Source organism: Rhipicephalus microplus, chromosome 7 (genome assembly GCF_043290135.1).
Source record: "Rhipicephalus microplus isolate Deutch F79 chromosome 7, USDA_Rmic, whole genome shotgun sequence".
NCBI classification, from domain to species: domain Eukaryota; kingdom Metazoa; phylum Arthropoda; class Arachnida; order Ixodida; family Ixodidae; genus Rhipicephalus; species Rhipicephalus microplus.
The window spans coordinates 65,819,675-65,840,850 of NC_134706.1; positions in this window are offsets into that span (position 1 = coordinate 65,819,675).

Sequence of the window (21,176 nt, forward strand, 5' to 3'; positions counted from 1 at the left end):
GGACGCAGGGTCGCGAAAGGCCGGCGCGCAGGACATCCATATACTCCTTCTCGGAGTGTGGGCCGAAAGCGCGTAGGAACGAGGCGAGATCCTCAAAGTCGCCAGACTCGTGGCCCTCGTGCATTTCATCATACTTCTTCTTGAGGGCCTTGAGACGCTGGCATCCCGCTCCCTCTCCGCATCGTCTCCCTCCGGCGCAGGTGGAAACAGCACCACTATCCTCGTTTCATCACTGGGCATGAAGGGCGCCCCGAACCGGCACTTGGTGCGGCCGCGCTTGTAGCACGTGGGGGTGTGCTGATGCGTCTGCGTGCGCGGCCGCCTGAGGAGCGTAGTGTCGAGCGTGAGGAGTTGGGCCACCATCTCGAGGGTCTTGGGCATGGCACCTTCCTCACCGGTGAGCTCCTCGTCGGGCGCCTTTTCGAGCCACAGGATCACGTGCACGTGTGCGCTTCCTCTCTGCTGGAACTCGAGCCGCTTGAAGTAATCCCGGATCACGTACAGGCGGAACGGCGAGCAGTTTCGGTCGGCGAGCACGTTCATGATGACGTCGAAGATTCTGTTGATGTACATCGCGCAGGCAACGGGGTCTTCGTTCACGAGCTCCACGCACTCCCAGGCCTTCATCTCGGACACGGACCGAATCGTGCCGTCGGGCCCAACCCGCAGCCGCTCCAGGGTCTCGAGCAGGCGCTCCCAGTGGACCTCGGACGCGGACATGGTAAGGAACGCGTGCGGCTTGCCCAACTGGCGGATCATTGCGAAGAGTTCACTCCTGCGATCCTGCCAGTACTGGACCGTATTTGAAACGCCCCACATGAATGCGAGGTCGTGGTCCAGCACCTCCTCCAGGAACTTCTTACCACCACTCTCGAGCTGCTCGCGCGTGATGGAACCAGTGGTCTCGTCGGTGCGAAACATCATGTTGCTTTCCGCAACGTTGTACCGCCGCATCACCTTCGCGGCCATGTAAAAGACGTGCTCCGGCGTTGCTCCACGCCGGTCGGTGCGCCGTATCTCGCTGCTGGCCATGGCGAATGGCGTGGAATGCGGACCGATGATCTTGCGAGGCACGCCCATGTATATCGTGGGAAAGGCGAGCTCTTCCGCATACGCATCCATGAAGAGCGCCAGTGGGACGCGGTTCTCACCCGGAGCAAGGCGCAGGCTATGCGACTGATCGATCAGCTTGTCAGCGGCAGCGGCATCGTCCAGTTCACCGCTTCGCTCCCCATCATCTCTCATCAAGAGAGTGCGCGGTCGTTGCTCACCCTCCTCATTAAAGAAGATCGTCTTTGACATGGCATTGAGGGCAATGCTAGTTGCACGGCGTCATCCAAATATATGTTCTCGGGGACAGTCTCGATGTCATCCGCGTCGTCTGCCCCCTGGGCGCGTTCACCTTCACAAACGGCCGCATCATCGTCATCGAAGACACCCAGCCGACTCCAGTCGATGCGCACGCCGCTAGCGACATACAACGGCGCATGCTCCAGGTGCTTCAACCACGCCAAAATGTTACCGCGCTTCACCAGTCTGCGCCTGTACGTAGCCGGACTCACCAGCCTCCGCTTCACGTGCACGTCTATTGCAACGTCCTTGGGAACCAGCCGCGGAAGACACTCCACCACGCTCGAAACGTCGATGGGCAGGTTCATGATATGTCCCTTAATGCCGTACTGACCATTGCCCCGCGTGAGCCGCCTGATGCTCATGAAGGAGAGTCGAGGCGAGATGAGGCGCTCTTCCACCGGGTTCAGATCGGGGAGGTCCGCGGGACGAGGCGGGTACGCGTGGCCATGGCTCTTGCTCAACGGCGGAACCCGCCCGGTTAGCAGGGACTTTCGGCAAGACGCATACACCCGGAACGCACCGAAGGGAGCCAGCCGCGGGTCTTGCGCATCCATGTCGTCGCATCGGTGTTCGCCCGACCGTCTTCCGAACTCATTCCAAAGAACCCGCAACGCGTTCAACCTGTTGGTCTCCTTCCTCACGCCGGAAATGCAGCTCGAATCGAACCACAGCCGGTAACACACGGTGCAGCTGTGACCGAAGCTGCGATCCACAAAGTCGCGTTTGAAACGCACGTCCGGACGAGCAAAGTCCAGGGCTCTCAGCCTCTCCCGCGCGGCACGTTCACTGGCTCGAACGGCTTCGGGAACGTCCTCTCGCCGTTGACGATTGCGAGCGGCGTCTTGACGCCGGCCTTCATCACCCTTCTCCACGTGACGCTTGCGTTGTCGTTCCACTTCTTGGGTCGCGTTCATGGCTCGATGCTGACGCCTCATCTCGGCCTCGCGAGCGTGCAGTTCACCATCCGCTGCACGCTTCGCCCTCTTGTCCTCGGTCTCGCGAGCGCGAAGTTCAGCATCCTCTGCACGCTTCGCGCGCTTGTCCTCGGCCTCGCGAGTGCGCAGTTCGGCATCCGCTGCGCGCTTCGCCCGCTTGCACTCGGCCTCGCGAGCACGCAGTTCAGCATCCGCTGCACGCTTCGCCCGCTTAGGCGATTTAGCACCGATGCATTACCCAGACAACACGGAGACGCGGGCGCTTCGCGAAGTGATCGGACGCGACGTTCATCGGCTCCGTCGATTTTCGGCTGGAACCGTGCTCTTTTCAATGTGGCTGCTCTAAAATTTGTGCGACTGCGTCTGCAAAGTCAGCAAGATTCTGGAGACACCGATCTTACCCAGGTATGCCCAATTTTCGGCCACTTCGAGCAACTTTGCATCGCAACATAGCGAACGAGCTAAGCCTCACGGCTGCGGCTCCGCCGCTGCTGGATGCGGAGACGCCGCTCGGTCAACTCATCAACATGGCGCTGCCTGAACAACGTGGCTACGACCCTACGACTCTGTCGTGGTCGTATATTCCGACAAATCCATACGACGGCCCATCCACCATTTCGGCGGAGCAAGCTGACATTTTTCAACTCGTCGAGGGTCGGCGTCGTCTCCGAAGAAACGCGGAAGGAGCGTCTGCACTGAAAACTCCTCTCAACAACCCAACCACTGGAGACGCTCTCGCTCCATCTTCTAAAGCTCCACAAAAGACTTCACCAGTCTCCAAGTGGACGCCGAAACCAACGGTCAGGATGAATCCTGGCGACTACGTGATCGTGCTCAAGCCACGCATCACAGTAGCCCTTAAGGCAGCGTTTCAACAAGGTGAGCTCGGCGCTGCCATTTCCCAACTCATCGGAAGGCAGCACATGAATGAAATCACCATTTCTCCCAATTGGGAGCAAAACATCATCATCTGTGGCACGCAGAATAACGAGGTGGTTCAGAAACTGCTGTCGGACTTTCAAATCAACACCAGCAAAGGACCGCTGCCGCTTCGCGGTCACCTCAAGCTCACAGGTGATGTGTGTCGCGGCGTGATTTCTGTGCACAACTTTGAAACCAGTGCGTCCATGAAACATAGTGTGCAGTGGCGTGGCGGTGAACTTGTCTATGCGCGCAAGCTGGGGAACTCCAACGTAGCTGTGTTGACTTGCGCGGGAAGGAACGTTCCGCGTTTCGTCCACTATAACGCAGAACTGACTCCCGTCAGGGAGTAGAAGACAGTGCCAGCGTGCTACCGCTGTGGTGCTCTGGGGCACCGGGCGGATATCTGTCCCAACCCGGTCACCGAAAGATGCAGCCTTTGTGTCCAAAACGTGGGCGCTGGTCCTGAGGGGATGGCCCCCCACGAATGCAACCTAACGTGCATAACTTGCGGGAGTCCGCACCTCAACAGCTCCCGCAAATGCACTGAAAAATTCATCAGGCTTCAGCAACCAGGGTCCAGGACATCGGGGACCCCAACAAAACCAAAGCGCCGGTCAACTGGCAAAGCGCCAATTCCTGGCAAAGCAGGAACGGCAACGCTACCACCTGGCGCGGCGGAATCTCCAGCTTTCGGCGCTCCATCTGGCAACACTGCACGCAACCAACCCAAGGTAGGCAGTTGGGTGGAGGTCGCCTCCTCTCCCTCCTCTCCCTCCTCTGCTTCCTCTCCACCTTCTTCTGCCACAAGCACTACCGAAACACAAAAACTCAGGCATGAGCTCGCCCTTTTGCGATCTCAGAATGAAAAACTAGCCAGCGAACTTGACTCGCTCAGAACCAACCTCACTACTCAGCCCTGGTTGAGCGGCGAAGAGGAAAATATAACAGACAGGGAGATTCCTACTACTGTAGAGAGTCGCGTCGCGGCCCGGTAACCCAGGTGAATGCAATGGAAACACAATTGGCCGACCTCCCCAAAATTATCCACGACACCATCGCGCGTCATATGAAGACTGTCATCGCACAGGTGACACAAACAGTAACTCACATTATCCAAAAGTGGATACAAGACAATCCACGCGTCCTTAAGCGCGTAGAGCCCATTAGGGACGTTAATCGCCCCTCAAAATTTAACAGAGTGACTCCAGATGAGTCTGACTTTGCTGAAGACTCCAGCACGTCAGCACAGGGTGCTAGTGAACTGAGTAATCTTAACAATACAACCCCACCCTCCATCTCCGAACATGGCCTCCAACCCTAGGTCGCGAGCCAGAGCAACTCAGCCGTTGTTACTAACACAGTGGAACTGCAGAGGTCTCAAGAACCACAAGAAGTGGGCTCATTTCCGCCTCTTTCTTGAGACCTTTGAGTTCCTCGTTGCCGTGGTTGCCCTTCAGGAACCCGGCACGGGCGTCAAACTCACAAATTACACTACATTTCAACACAACCCGGAGACATGTATACTTGTTCACAAGCAGTATACCGCCCAGGAAGTCACACTCCCCACAACACCGCCTTTCCCACACACGATGGTGTCGGTGCTGCCTATAAGGCGATCTGACCCACCTGTTCATATTTTAAACATTTACTGTTTTACTGTCCCCCAAAGCTTAAGAACGTCACGTTCAGCGCAACTTTCACACAAGCTATGCAGGTGGCAGGAAGGGACCCCCTCCTGATCGTCGGCGACTTCAATGCCCCAAGCAGGTTATGGGGTTACCCACGAGAGGACACGCGTGAAAGCAAGCTTGCGGAACTTCTTTCTACACTTGGACTCACCCTCCACACTGATCCCGCCAGCCCAACACGAGTAGGCAACTCTGTTCAACGAGATGCTTGCCCGGATCTCACAATTACACGCAACATACGCCATGCCGACTGGCTGAACACACAGGACACTCTCGGTAGTGATCATTGTGTATTAAACACAACCGTGTACATGCATCCCTTAAAACGCCCACTTACACAAGCTCATATCCCAGACTGGACAACTTTCCGCACCACTCTACCTATTGCAGACCCTCTCCAGTCGGGATACGACACCTGGTCTAAATCACTGACGTCTACACTGAAACAACACCAATGGCTGATACAGCTCACGGAAACTCAAACGGACGTGGACAACCACCTCCTCCATCTTTGGCAGGCCCGCCGCAGCCTTACCAAACGATGGAAAAAAGAGAAACATAACAGACGCCTCAAGAAACTCATCCTAGAACTCGCGGAGCAAGCTGCGGAATATGCTGCTCAGCTAGCCGACACTAACTGGGTGGACAGGTGCAACACGGCTGCACGCCAGATGTCTGGTCGCAACACGTGGCGCCTGTTTCGCGCTCTCATCGATCCAACACAAACACGCACGGAAACTCAACGTCACTTACATAAGGTCATGCACAACTTTACAGGAACGACAACACAGCTGGCAAACACGCTCAGGGACCGATACCTGTGCACCACCAAGGACCCCCGGACGGCCGCATACTCCTACGCAGGCAAAAAGAACACGCAGTTGGACACCCCGTTCCAGCTCCACGACCTCCAGGCGGCCTTACGCAAGATGAAGCGTGGCACTGCTCCAGGGCGTGACCAGGTTACGGTCAAACTGTTGGCCAATCTTCCCGACGCAGCCTACGCCACGCTCCTCAAATACATCAATAGCATTTGGGACGGAGAAACTCCTCTCCCTATTGAATGGAAATCAGCTCTCGTGACCTTCATCCCGAAGGCAGGTAAACCTATTGACGTGGACAACCTTCGCCCCATCTCCCTCACGTCTTGTGTCGGCAAGCTGATGGAAACGATGGTGTGCCGCAGACTCTCCGAGTTTCTAGAAACACAGCACACTTTTGCGGACACCATGTTTGGATTCCGCCCTCAGAAGTCAGCCCAGGATATACTTCTACAGCTCCACCATGACATATTAGATCCTGTTGAATGCCCCCACAATGACAAGGTAGTCCTGGCCTTGGATCTTAAAGGGGCATTCGACAACGTGAAGCATGAGGTAATCCTTGACTACCTGAGTCAGACCAACTGTGGTTATAAAACATTCAATTATGTTAGACAGTTTCTTACAGACCGTCAAGCCTACATACGCATACAAGATGAGGAACATGGGCCTTACGTCATCGGCTCGAGGGGAACTCCTCAAGGCGCGGTTCTCTCTCCCCTCCTATTTAATATAGCCATGCTTCATCTTCCCCCCAAATTGGCTTCTCTACCAGGGATACATCACGCTCTTTACGCGGATGATATCACGATCTGGGCCACGCAAGGTAACCTGGGTCACATGGAGTCATGCCTGCAAGCAGCAGCGACTGTAGTCGATGACTACGCAACCTACTGCGGACTCCAGTGTGCCCCGGCTAAGTCAGAATTTGTGCACGTACGTCCCTCCCCTCAGGACACAACTCAGCTCCATATCAGTCTTCCCTCGGGACTGATCCGTGAGGCCAAGGAGATCCGCGTCCTTGGCCTCTTCATACACCACCAACGCAAGGCTGACACCACAATAGCCAAACTTCGCACGGTGGAAGACCAGGTGGGCCGTATGGTCCGCCGGGTCTCCAACAAGCGGGGCGGATTACGAAGCAGGGATGCAATGCGGCTTGCCCATGCTTTCGTAACGAGTAGAATACTCTACTCGACTCCCTACTTGCATCTACGCAAACACGAGGATGATCAACTCGAGGTCATCCACCGTAAACTTATCTAGTGGGCTCTCGACCTCCCTATCACCACGTCCAACCAGAGACTTCTGGCCCTAGGCGTGGTGAATACCTACCGGGAACTTCGAGATGCCCACCTCGTAAACCAATACACGCGCCTTGCACAGACCCATTCCGGTCGCCGCCTCTTGGACCGAATACACATCAAACACGATTACTATATCGAGGAAAGGGTGAGAGTGCCAGAACCTTGGAGACGCGCCCTCCGGGTCCGACCCCTTCCCCGCAACATGTCCAAAGAAAACCACAGTGGTCGCCGCCAGGCGCGCGCGGAAGTGTTGCAGCGACACATTGGTCAAGAGGAACACGTGTGCTACGTGGACGTTGCCGGCCCGCCCCATGGGGGGTGGTATACTGCCGCAGTTATACACAACGCAAACACCGTAAACGGGCTCACTTTCAAAGCCTACAGCGCAACACACGCGGAGGAGATTGCCATCGCTCTGGCTCTCACCTATCCCTCTTCTAAACATATCATCACTGACTCACGAGGGGCCTGTCGGAACTATCAGCTAGGGTGGGCTTCACCGCTTGCTCAGCGCATACTGGAACCTAGCTGCCGATACGTTGATCCAACTCCGCGAAATCTGGTTTGGGCACCTGGTCACCAAGGACTCAGGGGTAACGAACAGGCCGATCAGGCCGCCCGCGCACTCTTTTCCCGGGCTATCTCCCTGTCTTTGGAAGCCTATTCGCAATCAGACAATTCGGCCCTTTCATTCAAAGAGATTACCAATTACTACAAGGAGGAGTACCGGCGCTATCCAGACCCTTGTAAGGGACTGCATCACGCTGACGAGCGCCTTCTTTTAAAACTGTTTACCAATACTGTACTGTGCCCAGTGGTGCTAAAACATTTCAATTCATCCTTTGATGGCACGTGCCAGTTCTGTGGTGAGGTGGCTGACACCTTTCACATCGTCTGGGCGTGCCAGTCTAATCCATCTATCCCCCCCAACCCCAATCCCACGAGAGAGGACTGGGAGGCGGCCCTGCTCGGCTGTCAAGATCTGAAGGCCCAAGAGGCTCTGGTTCAACGGGCACGAGCGGCGTTGCTTGCCAATGGAGCCCCGGAATAGGGGTTCCACCTAGTGCTGTGAGGTTAGGAGGCCAATAAGGCCCCAACCCAATCACCTCTCTGTAACCATTTGATGGTTATTAAATGTTTTCACCACCACCACCGCCCGCTTACGTTCGGTCTCACGAGCCCTTCGCAGTGCCGCCTTGTCTTCCAACTTCGGCGAAACCACCGCGGTACCGTCGCCTCCAATGACGGGTGCAGTGCTGGCATTCGGTTGTATTGCATTCGTTGTTGATGGTAGCGTTGCCTCCAGGACATCCATCGCACGAGATGCTCTCGACTGGAGACTGAGAGAGAAGGCGGGCGCGCGAGAGGGAGGGGTGCGCGCGCAGCTGCAGTGAGCGAAGAGAGCGGAGGAGCGAGCGAAGGGGGAGGGGGACGCGCGCAGCGGCGTTAAACATATAAGGCGCGTTACTGACACCGATATCAGCGTCGCGTCCGTGGCTTGTTTGGTAGAGCGTCGCGCTGCGGCCCGCCAAGTCCTCTTTCTTTTAAAGATAGAGAGAAGACTGCGGACGCCGCCGACGGCGGTGGATGGTTTGGGATCGCTTATAAAGTGTATTCACACTTAAAAGCAAGACCTTTTTCCTCCAGCAATCCTCGGTTTTAGCGCCCACTTGTGTACGCAAGACGCGTTGGCAGAGATCCACCACAATCTATTGGAAGAATCCGTGTGTGCAGGCACGCGGGCATTGCTAGGTATAAACCTGCAAAACGTTTTCGACACCGTCATACATGAAGCGATAGCACAACACTTGGCGGTGACGTACCCTGGAGCACCTACTTGCAAACGGGTGCTCCTTGTGACACGGCCGCATTGTATAACTTTTCCTATCCAACAAAGGCACGCCAAAGAGAGCCGTTCTTTCGCCCTTCCTTTTCAACCTTGTGGTAGGAAAACTCCTTACCTCAAAAGACATCATCTCTAACATCCTACACAACTATACGCGGACAACGTAGCGTGTGGATCACTACCAGCTCCAAAAGACAGATCAAGCAAACACTGCAACAGGCCGTCGACAACGTCGTCGCACACGTCGTACAAGTGGGTCTCGAGTGCTCTGTGAAGAAATCTGCACTCCTTCTTCTTCGCCCTCAAGAGTACCGTAAGGTTAAACACCCACCACCACCAACTATCACTATCAAGATCGACGAATTTGAAATACTGACGGTACAGCACATGTGCTTTCTCGGCCTCAACTTACAAGCCAGACTTTACAATATCGTCGCAATAAAGAGGCTTGCGGTCATCATCACTCGAACTACCTGGCTTTCAGCAAGAATCTGAGTGCTAAAGCACGACCTGAAGGTAAAGAGTTTTCGTCATTTGTTAAACGTCTTCGTAACTACAATGATCACGTATGCGTCACCGTGCTTACGACTCATCAAGACTCAAAAAGAAAAAGTAGAAAGACTTGCATGCACAGTCCACAAGATCGCCCTGGGCCTCTCCCACATCTCATCGACAACGCAATTCCTTTGTCTTAGAATTCACGATGCATTAGGCGAACTTATCAAAACTCACCGAACTACACAGATCGAACGATTGCATGGTAGTAAGGCTGGAAGATGGATACTCCAGCGTATCGGTATCCCTTCATCACCAAGTAGATGAGACTTGATCTCGCTACCAACCCTGATAAAAAACACTCCATGGTGCAGCCGTTCGCAAAGGACATGCTGTCCGGCATTCATAACGGCAGACTATTGGTATGCGCCAAGGATCATCACAGTCCTTACTATACAAACAGAAAAGCTGATCATGTAGATGCGGCCAGATGCGACGCCCCCAGACGTGCCTTTTCAATCGATGTATCTGCGAAATGCAACCCTGTCTTTAAACAGCCTACCACAACATACCCCGGATCCACCACCGCACAGCACCCAAACGTGAAGAAGCTGCCACGGCCCTTGCTGCAATGGCCGGATTCCAATTAGTCATCAATGACTCTAAATATGTCATGATCCGATTTGCGCAAACATGGTCTCCCCAACCAGGGTACGCTTCCTCCGCCATCTTCCCGAAGTGGCACGTAACACCTCCGGCAGCACCACCGCCAGCAGCACCGATGATGAAGATAGCAGTTTCATACAACTTGCCTCCCCGGTAATAATCCCGCCCAAAGACAAGTCCGAAGACTCATAAGCCGAGATGTGGGCCAGACTTCGGACCACGACGGAGAAGCAAACCAAAGATTCCTCATCTTTCACTACCACACGCAGCACTACAAGCTAACAACAGGAACAATACCACCTACATACCCGCAACTACACAAAGCCCAACAAAATATTTGGCGGTGGCTTTAAACCCACTCATTCTCTTCGTCGTACATCTAGCGACGCCTCTACCCAGCCTGATTTTCATCTACGTGCATTCTTTGCAAGACACCAATCGCAACCGTGGACCACATCATTTGGGGAAGCAGTAAAGGCCCTCCTCCACAAGACCTCTTCGGACAGTCACCGTTCAGTGAAACTTGGCAGAAGAACCCCCGCCCCCCCCCCCCTCCCCTGACCACAAGCCTAGATGGCCAGTTCCAGCCTATCAAACACGCTGAGGAGGTGGCAACTAGACACAGCCTGAGAGCCATGTCCGCTTAGGAAACCAACGGTTTTCCTAATAAAGTGATTTATTACTACTATGAAAACATTAATTGATAGCGGGAAAAGGCCCGTTCCGTAGCAAATGCTGCGTTCATGCCGGCCGCATCATCAATGGGTAAAAAATTCAGATAGAAGCGAAAAATTCAAGTGAACGCCCCCATCAATATTGTCGCAAGATACATCACATGGGAATCCTGTATTCTACCACAGAGCCATGCCAATACATCGAACACTTTCAAAAAAGACTGTATACAAGCGTCGTGTCAGGACAAAGTCAACTGTGGTCGCAAGGTTGTTATTCGTTTAGTTATTAACATAATATACAGTATATACGTACAGCTATAGCTCCACAAGACATAGTCAACTATTCATACATAGAAACACCAATAGACTGTAGCGTGCACATCATATATCTATAATACCCACGCCTCGGCTCTAACATGAGTTGCTTATAACACCATGTGCTAACTTCTTAGATTTCTTCGCATTACGATTGCTTCACGTATCTTTTTTCCTGGCATTATTGTCAGTCAGTTCTGATATTAATGTGTCTAACAAAGAAAACAAGCACTTTTCTTCTGAAGTTAGTGTGATTTACACGCCGCTCACCCTCTCCTCTACTTCCAGCGTGGGCTCATTCTGCCTAGTTCACATGTGCAAAAATACCCGATAATTCGGATGTGGGCACGGCTCACGCTATTTCAAAACTGATTGAGAACCGGATGCGTTATTCGAATATTGTAGGTTCGATCTCTGCCGGCGGCAACTTGTCTTTCTATCTACTTTGCTTTTTTTCACATTTATTGCATAGTTACTACAACAAAGGGAGAGACTAGAAATAGCGCCCGTATACCTTCATCGGGTTCAGTGTCTGTAGGTTTTTAATAACGTTGTTCTTCGCTTGTACGTGTGACATATGATTATATATTGGCGCATTATTGGCTATACTGATTTCGTTACGAAATACGTTGATGTCTTTGTTCTGCGCTGAGGCTAGGGCCCTAATTTCTGTTGATTAAGGTTATCACTCCCAAAAAATAAAGTTCTACCGGAAACTGTTGTCTTGTGTGCTGTGTGTGCCAACATCTATTCACTTATGTCGAAACTTAACAAGCAGCAACAACCTCAAATGTCGGCTCGTGTGCAAACCTGTCTGGAAAAAGAGAGCAGCACAGTCTGTTAAAATAAGAAAATAAATGTATCTTATTGTGTATCGGAGAAAAGCAGGGCTTCTGAATGACGAAAATAGAGCTATAGAAAAGGCTGTCGTAAAGCCTGTTCCTGGAAGCTACGTGAAGAATGGCAGAAAAGCTTAACAACGCTGCTCGAAGTTCAATTCGCTATTATTTTGCGTTGAATATTGAAAAGTAAATGGTATTGCTAACCTTTTGCAAACAAAGTAACTGGGTGCGTAGAGTAAAGTTTTCGAAACAAATAATTAGAACTGTCAGACACTGCGTATACCTGTAACAGTCAGTGTCGCTATGGTGACATGAAACCAGCAGTTCCCAAACAGCGTGACCAACAATGTGGTATACAGCCAACGGAAATCCGTACTTAATTAGAAAAGAACTAAAAAAAAAGCTAATCACTTTTGGTTAGACTTTTTCAAGTTCACAAGTGTAGACCCTCGTTCACTCGCAAACTTCGGGCCAGCACTTCTGATGGCGCAGTAATGAACAGGGCATGAGTGAAAGCACAATAGGCTTGTTACAAATATTTGGAGTTGCAACCATACAGAACATTGCAAAAAAAAAGTGCACATGCACACCTATATTTAACAATACAATAATCCCAAGAAAACTAAGTTCAGAAGCTAAACTTAAAATAGGTCGTTCATTATTAGGAAAGGAGGTGATAAGTGTATTGGCATTTCTGCTTTGGCTTGAAAAAAAAACGAGTGGAATATGTTTTCAGATTTTTCGGTACGTCAATGGCTTGACTGTATCGTGTCGCACTTCAGCAGATGACTTTTGCAATCTATTGCAGGATATTTGTGCATAGATACCAATGAAGAAAGCTTAATTCTTCGTGTCAGATAAGCACTTGGTTTCAGTGCTTTTTTTTTGAGTGCTCACCGTTCGCGCCGTTTATGTGCCGTGCAAGAGCGCACCGACTCGATCTAATCATCCTATTCTCGAAGCAATAAGAAAGAGAGGCTGCAATTCATGGATCAGCGTCAACGTACCATAATTTTTAGGGGCATAGCTTTTTATAGCGGCACCCATTCGTCCCTCGTAGCAAATGTAGTAGTGTGTAACGAGTATAACATTTTGACCTCCAAGGTGGTGCCGGTGAGAGATTTGTTCTGTGCGTCGTTGAACAATGAAAAATAATGCTCAGTGTACATGCCAAAGGCTGCTATGGGAGAGGCAGGAAAATTTGGCTTTTATTTGAAGCACACGCTGGAAATTCTTATTGTTCAACAACGCACAGAAGACAAAAAAGGGTTGCTACGTTATAGTCGCTGGGCATAACCTCCTAGGTTTTAGAAAGGTTTAGCGAGCGTTGGGCCGCAGTGCCATGAATACAGTGAACTCGAGGCAGTTAAAGGTAGGAAGTAGACACGAAGCGCAAGCCGTAAGAAAGTGTGCGTGTGCCTCCTCTCGTTCAATCCTTGGAATGTCCGCTGGATGGCGGTGCTTCTATATGTGAATTATATGATGAACAGATGCGAGATGGTGGTACTTGGAGTGTTGAATAGGTGGACGAACGGACACACAGACAGATGCATGGACGGACGCACGGATGGCTGCACGGACGAATGGACGCATGGACGGACGCAGGAGCATATGCATAGACGAAAGCAGGGATGGAAGCACAGATGGACATGCGGACGCACGAACAGACGCCCGCACGGACGGGTGGATGGACGCACGGGCGGCCACACAGACGCACGCATGGATGGACGGAAGCAAGAACGAATGGATGGACGGATGCTTCGCCCCACTATCCATCTTTCACTCCGTGAATATGCTGCCATATTTTGGGAGTCCTTTCATATTCGATTGAGCGATGCAGGTAAAGATGGCTGACTATTCGTCCACCTATGCAAGAAAGAACGAACGCACATCTACGAAGTAAATGCTGATGATGAGACGAAGCAGTGTGCTTTCGATCATGAACCGCCCTTCTATTTTTTTCGGCACGATTAATAGTCTATCATTTTGTTCTTGTTTATCTAGTGTTCTGTTATACGCTTTCATTGGTGGGGGGGGGGGGGGGGTTAAATGTGGGCATTTTTCCGGCGTTGTGGTCTTTTATTTCGTTGGTTCGGTTTAACAGTCTTTCGATAACCTACTGTTGTTCACGGATGTTTCGGCTTCTACATCTGTTGTAGACACCGGGGGATGGTTTATGGACGAAGTGGCACTCTGCGGTCCTTAGAAGCTTTGCCCCTTGAAGAAATGACAACGACGTATAAGTGTTGCGAAGACTGAGCAAACAGCAGAGCAGGTGGTGAACGCCTCCCTGTCATTCTCTCTCTCATCCCCGTTTCTTTCTCACCGCTTGCTATTCTATGCTATGCAAGGCTCTGCTATACGCTTCACTCTCACCCATTGGCAATCTTCCCTCCTCCTCATTCTCGCACAGTTATTCCATATCCTCACTTCTCTTTGCCACCCCCTTGCTATATTGTGCAATCTTATACTTTGCCGTGTTGGCGTGCCTAGCTAGCCGCGCAATTAGGCCACCTGCCTTTGGATCGTGGATACGCAAATCCGAGTCCCGTCCCGCCAAAGAATTTTTCACCAATATTATCTTTCTGTTTTTTCTATATATTTCTTTCTATCTCATGTAGACCTAGACGCCACTTAGCGTTTAAGGTGAGCGTAAACAGGCGGGGCTTTCTCGCACGCCTGAAAACGCTCTAAAAAGAAATAAGTTAAATACAACTGTCTTGCTGGTGTGCGCTGCATCCTCTCACCAGTACCTCCACGTAGAGAATGAAGGAGGAACTTTTATATTTTATGTAACGAGGGCAGTGGGCATGTAGCTCGAGTATAGAAAAGGTAAAAGACTTGCTGTGATCGCAGGCTTGCGTTCAGTCAGCCCTTGCGCTAAATAAAGCTCTCGTTCGCTGAGTCAACTCCTGCTTGTTCAAGAACCCGTTTCAAGTGGTGGAAGTGCTGGGTACAGCTGGTCCTCACCCTGGAACTTCGCAGCCGCACACTCCAACGACCTCCTGCAATGACTGATCCGGGGCCATCACATGCCGCTACTCCAGACCTCGCACCTGTGCCCGTCTTCTGCGATGGCGCTCTCCGGCAGCACGACCCCCCCCCCCCCCCCATATTTGGTGGCACAGAGGACCAAGATGTGGACAACTGGATTGCCGAGTATGAACTGGTGAGTGCATACGATAAGTGGAATGCAGCCGATAAGCTCACAAATGTTAGTTTTTACCTGACCGACGTGGTAAAACTATGGTACAGAAATCATCAATGTGATTTCAGTACCTGGTCGGAATTGGCAAAAACCCTCGCGGAAGTTTTTGGCCGTTTTGCTGTCTGCCGCCTTCGTGCTGAACAGCGCTTGCGGGGCGGAGTACACAGAGCAGATGAAACTTTCACGAGCTACATCGAAGATGTGCTATTTCTCTGCAAGCTCGTCGATTCGACTCTGGACGAGGCAGGCAAGATCAAGAACATCATGAAAGGAATCGACGACGGTGCATTCCAAATGCTGGCTGCGAAGAGTCCCCCGGCGGTCGCCGAGGTGATTCAGCTCTGCCAAAGCTATGATGAGCTGCGTAGGCAGCGCGCTTCTACACGTTGCGCTGCTCAAGACACCGCGGACATCTTATCCCTCGACTATCGCCATGACACCGCCGACCACTCTGCGTTGATGCCAGTCATAAAGCAAATCATACGCGAGGAGGTCACCCGGCAGCTATCTATAATCCCAAGAACTACCGAGCCGATGGCACCCTTGTCGCCTTCGCTTCGCCAGGTCATTCAATCGCAAGTTGCCGAAGCATTGCCGCCAGCTCAGGCTCCACCAACTGTTACCGCACCACTAACGTATGCAGCCGCAGTTGCTCGGCCACGTGCGCCAGCGTCTCCGGCCATCTACGAAGCTACTCGCCACGTTTATTTGTCGACGCCACCTTCCCGCTCACTGACCGCCCTGTATCCGGCTGTATATGAAACAGGTCAGAACTTTTATATGACGCCGCCGCCTGCACGACTATTTACGGTACCTTATTCAGCGAACAGTGCCTCTACTGTCAGCCAATGGAGCACTCCGGATAATCGGCCGATATGTTTTTCATGTGGCATCCCAGGCCACGTAGCTCGTCTCTGCCGTCATCGCAGCTTCCCTTCTCACGACATTGCAGGGGCCTGACATTACATGCCCACCATGCCCACTCAGCCACGATATCCCGTTCCTGCCGATCCACCTCTAGACGTACGTCCCGGTCACCGACCATCCGGCGCAAGCCGTTCACCTTCTCCCCGTCGTCAATCTATTTCTCCGATGTTACGTCGCAACAGCCCACCGCGAGGGGAAAACTGACGGGTGCAGTTCTGGAGGCAAGAACTGCGTTGGCAGCGAAAATTTCAAGACCTAACTGCTGTCCGCCGAACGAAATGAAACTCTATATTGATGGCATTAAGGTGCACGGACTTGTTGACACTGGAGCTGCCGTATCTGTAATTAGCGAGAAACTGTGCCGAAACTTGAAGAAAGTGACCACACAACTTACCGACCTATTTTTGCAGACAGCTACGTCCCATCATATTCAGCCTTCAGCTTTGTGCACTGCACGAGTCATCATTCAAGGTGCAATGTACGTCGTCCCATTTGTAGTTTTATTCTGTTCTTCGCATGACGTTATCCTTGGGTGGGACTTTCTTTCGTCAAATTCTGCTTTGGTCGACTGTGCTCGTTCTGAACTCGCGTTATCTGTGCCGTGCTATGACCCCGACGATGGTGCTTCGTGTAGAGTGTTTGCTGCTTCTGACGTTGACATTGCGCCTTTCTCAGCTGTTGTTGTCTCGGTGTCGTGTGCCTCCCCTCCGAAATCGCCAGTGTTGTTTATGCCATCGGTCCCATCTGCGTGCCGTCGAAATATCATGCTTCCGTTTGCCGTCGTCATTTTTCGCAATGGTCACGCTGCCATTTATGTGTGTAATCCCTCGGACAGCCCGTCATCTCTACTACGTGGAGAATGCCTGGGAAGCTACGAACCTTACGAGTGCATTCTTCCGGCTACTATACCCGATTCTACGGTTTCGCTCCCAATTTGTGCTGTCACTCCTACCAACGCGCCTAATGATGCTCTGGACGTATTCTCGGATGCCATCGACTCTGAGCTCGCACCAACTCAGCGCGAAGAGATTATAAATCTTCTCCGCTTTCGTTCTTCATTTGATCGTGACCAGTCAGGCTTAGGCCGAACCTCTGCGGTCGTTCACCGTATTAACACCGGTAAACAAGCCCCGCTAAGACAGCGTCCGTACCGTGTGTCATCTGCTGAACGCCGTGTCATCGACGAACAAGTGGATGACATGTTGAAACGTGGCATCATCGAGCCCTCCGTCAGTCCCTGGGCTTCACCGGTTGTTCTCGTCAAGAAAAAAGACGGATCCATCCGGTTCTGCGTTGACTACCACCGACTCAACAAGATAACGCGGAAAGACATATACCCTCTGCCGTGCATCGATGATGCTTTGGACTGCCTACAAGGAGCAGAGTTCTTTTCTGCGTTAGATTTACGCTCCGGCTACTGGCAGGTGCCCATGGCAAAGGGTGACCGCCCAAAGACAGCCTTTGTAACACCGGATGGACTATATGAATTCACCGTTATGCCCTTTGGCCTCTGCAATGCGCCTGCCACTTTCGAAAGGATGATGGATACCGTCATGCGAGGTCTGAAATAGAAAACGTGCCTCTGTTATTTGGATGACATTGAGGTATTTTCAAGCGATTTTGCGACCCACCTCAGCCGCCTCGAGCAAGTTCTTACGTGCCTTTCCACGGCGAGACTTCAACTTAACTTGAAGAAATGCCACTTCGGCGCTCGCAAGCTTGTAATTCTCGGCCATGTGGTTTCTAAGAACGGCATTCTCTCGGATCCTACGAAACTTAATGCAGTCGTGGCGTTCCCAAAGCCAACCACCATCAAAGAGCTTCGAAGCTTCATCGGCCTATGTTCTTACTTCTGGCGCTATGTCCGCAATTTCGCCTCCATTATCGCCATCTTTACCAATCTTCTTGCCGGAAGTTCTGATTCGTCAGCGTGGTCGCAGGCGTGTGATGATGCATTTCAGGAACTCCGACGGCTTCTCACCACGCCTCCCATACTCCGACATTTCGATCCGTCTGCTCTAACGGAGCTTCATACGGACGCTAGTGGTGTCGGGCTAGGGGCCATACTGGCCCAACACAAGGAGGGCTTTGATGAGTACGTCGTTGCCTATGCCAGCCGCACCATCAGTAAAGCCGAGAAGAATTACAGTGCAACTGAAAAGGAGTGCCTCGCCATTATTTGGGCAATCGGAAAATTTCGGCCTTACCTATATGGACGTCCGTTTGATATTGTAACAGACCACCATGCGCTTTGCTGGTTACCTTCACTAAAAGATCCTAATGGTCGGCTCGCTGGTTGGGCATTGCGGTTACAGGAGTTTGATATCCGTGTTATCTACCATTCTGGCCGGAAGCATTCTGACGCCGATGCCCTGTCACGTTCGCCATTGGATTCAGAGCCTGTCGGCTCACCTATCTCCACTAGCGCTGCCTTGGCCATCAGCATTTCGGACATGCCTTCCGAGCAACGCAAAGATGCTTGGATTTCTTCTCTTTTGGACTTTCTCTCAAACCGGACGCCCACTCCAGTTTCCAGGACGCTTCGCCGTCAAGCAGGACACTTCGCTATGCGGGATAACCTGCTTTACCGCCGAAACTACAGCTTGACGGCCGTAAGTGGTTGCTCGTCATCCCCCGACATCCGCGCTCTGACATCTGTGCCACGTTCCACGATGATCCGCAATGTGGCCACGCTGGTGTGTTAAAAACATACACTCGCTTGCAGCTGTGGTACTACTGGCGCGGTACTACTACCCATTGAAAATATGGGGGCTATTCTCGTATTACATTCATTGGCGGTATACGATGCGCGTGATTTGGCTCCGTAGCCTTCACTACAATACCAAGAAAAATTGTTGCCGAGTATAGCACCGACATGAACATTGTTCATGCCTTTTCACACACTGTTGTACAGAGTGGGAATGACATAAGCACTGTTATCGCCCGCCTTACACTACATCGCGACACCTTTGTACCCTCAGAGAGAGAGGGAGAGAGAGGGAGTGAAGGAAAGTAGGTAGCGTACATTTTCTGCTTTCTTTCTGCTTTTCTTTGTTCTGCTTTTCTTTGTTAGACACAAGATTTAAGGAGATCATGCAGATCCAGCTGAGAGAGAGAGAGAGAGAGTTATATGCAATGAATGGCTGCGTAGTGTGGGTGTGGGATGTATGCACTAAATCGAATGCATGCACTAAACGACAAAGAAGGCAAAATAACTACCAATATAGATAGGATAGTTAAAATAGTGCAGGAGTTCTACAGATATCTGTACAGTAGCCGGGACAACCACGACTTTATGCTATAAGAACTAGCAGTAACCCAGATGACACCCCACCAGTAATGATAGAAGAAGTCAGAAAAGCTTTGGAGAGCATGCAAAGAGGCAAAGCTGCTGGTGAGGATCAGGTAACATCCAATCTGCTGAAAGATGGAGGACAGATTGTGTTAGAAAAACTAGCCACCCTGTTTACGAGGTGTCTCCTGACGGGAAGAGTACCAGAGTCTTGGAAGAGCGCTAACATCATTTTAATACATAAGAAAGGAGATGACAAGGACTTGAAGAATTACAGGCCGATCAGCTTGCACTCTGTAGTATACAAGCTATTTACAAAGGTAATTGCTAACAGAGTAAAGAAAACATTAGAATTCAATCAACCAAAGGAACAAGCAGGATTTCGAACAGGCTACTCAAGAATCGACCAGATTCATTCTATCAATCAGGTAATAGAGCAATGCTCAGAATATAACCAACCACTATACATAGCCTTCATGGATTGCGAGAAGGCGTTTGATTCAATAGAAATATCAGCCGTCATGCAGACAATGTGGAATAAGGGTGTCGATGAAGCATATATAAACATCCTGGAAGAAATCTACAGGGGATCAACTGCTACCATAGTGCTTCAAAAAGAAAGCAACAGAATCCCAATCAAGAAGGGTGTAAGGCAAGGGGACACAATCTCTCCAATGCTATTTACCGCGTGCTTACAGGCGGTTTTCAGAAGCCTAGAATGGGAACAGTTAGGGATAAGAGTTAATGGAGAGTACCTTAGTAACCTGCGCTTCGCCGATGACATTGCATTGCTGAGTAACTCAGGGGATGAAATGAAACTTATGATTACGGAGTTAGACAAGGAGAGCAGAAAGGTGGGTCTTAAAATTAATCTGCAGAAAACGAAAGTAATGTACAACAACCTCGGAAAAGAGCAGCGCTACGAGATAGGTAATAGTGCACTTCAAGTTGTAAGAGACTATGTCTACTTAGAGCAGGTAATAACTGTGGAGCTTAACCACGAGACTGAAGTAACTAGAAGAATAAGAATGGGTTGGAGCACATTTTGCAAGCACTCTCAAATTATGACAGGTAGATTGCCACTATATCTGTCAAGAGGAAGGTATATAACAGCTGTATCTTGCCGGCACTTAGCTATGGAGCAGAAACCTGGAGACTTACAAAGAGGGTTCAGCTTAAATTGAGGACGACGCAGTGAGCAATGAAAGAAAAATGGTAGGTGTAACCTTAAGAGACAAGAAGAAAGCAGAGTGGATTACTGAACAAACGGGGGTTAAGGATATCATAGCTGAAATCAAGAAGAAGAAATGGACATGGGCCGGTCATGAAGCGCGTAGACAGGATAACCGCTGGTCATTAAGGGTAACTAACTGGATTCCCAGAGAAGGCAAGCGAGTTAGGGGGAGACAGAAGGTTAGGTGGGCAGGTGAGATTAAGAAGTTTGCGGGTATAAATTGGCAGCAGCAAGCACAGAACCGGGTTAACTGGCGGAACATGGGAGAGGCCTTTGTCCTGCAGTGGACGTAGTCAGGATGATGATGGGTGCGGGCCCCACAAAACGGACACTGCCTTGAGCATAAGATGCTGTCACATCTAAGCTAGAAGAGAAAGTTGCGTTGCCAGGTGTTCAATCTACAACCTCTTGCTCCGTAGCAGGCGAAGCAAGAGGGGCACGATGTCAACCTTGCTAGCCGCAAGCTATTTATGCACACCATATACTGTTTGGTGGTCTTCCAAGCTCCGCAACTTCAGCGCGTTTTTTCTCATCAGTACTAAGATGGCACGAAGGGCTTGCGTTTGTGTGCTCTAAACATCGTCGCTCTTCACGTTTCGGTGAGCGCGCCTCCGCGGGGCATTGCCTCTCGTGCGCGCGCGCGCGCCTA